Here is a 553-nt window from a genome sequence, read left to right on the forward strand (position 1 = left end):
TTGCTTCGAAACAAACATCGTTTTATCGAGATGGTATCGCCCAGTTGCCAGAAAGATGGCAAAAAGTTGTAGAAAGTGATGGAAAATACTTTCATTGAAATAATTTAAATAAATTTTTTACAATAAATGCTTTTTCTCAGTATTTTTTGGGCGGAAACTAAGTTAAGGTCCTAATACTTCGATAAACTTACTAACGAATAAAGTATGAAATAAGTATGGAAAAGTCGTTATGAGGAAAAGAGAATGTTAAACTGATATATTCAAGCAGTTTTGCATGAGATATATGTCGGTAGAAGCAATATTGACTAAACTATTTTCTTCTTAGAAAATCGTTATCTATCTTCTTAGATAGATCGTGATAGAGACAGTACAGATCTGGTACAGTATCAATATCTCTGACATTGAAACTTCAATTTATCAGCCGTGAACGTCTATACTTGCTAAATAATAAATAAATATGGGAGAATTATTATGAGAAATAAAAATCTTAAATTTATATATATATATATATATATATATATATATATATATATATATATATATATATATATAT

General features: G+C 26.6%; 1 protein-coding gene across 4 annotated transcripts in view; it reads right to left on the reverse strand.

Moving 5' to 3' along the window:
- Positions 1–553, reverse strand: part of LOC116843276 (trehalase-like) — a 26,111-nt gene that overhangs the window by 5,456 nt on the left and 20,102 nt on the right. The window lies entirely within an intron of this gene.

Source organism: Odontomachus brunneus, unplaced genomic scaffold (genome assembly GCF_010583005.1).
Source record: "Odontomachus brunneus isolate Ranch 3 - 2012 unplaced genomic scaffold, Obru_v1 Obru_scaffold_031, whole genome shotgun sequence".
Taxonomy (NCBI): domain Eukaryota; kingdom Metazoa; phylum Arthropoda; class Insecta; order Hymenoptera; family Formicidae; genus Odontomachus; species Odontomachus brunneus.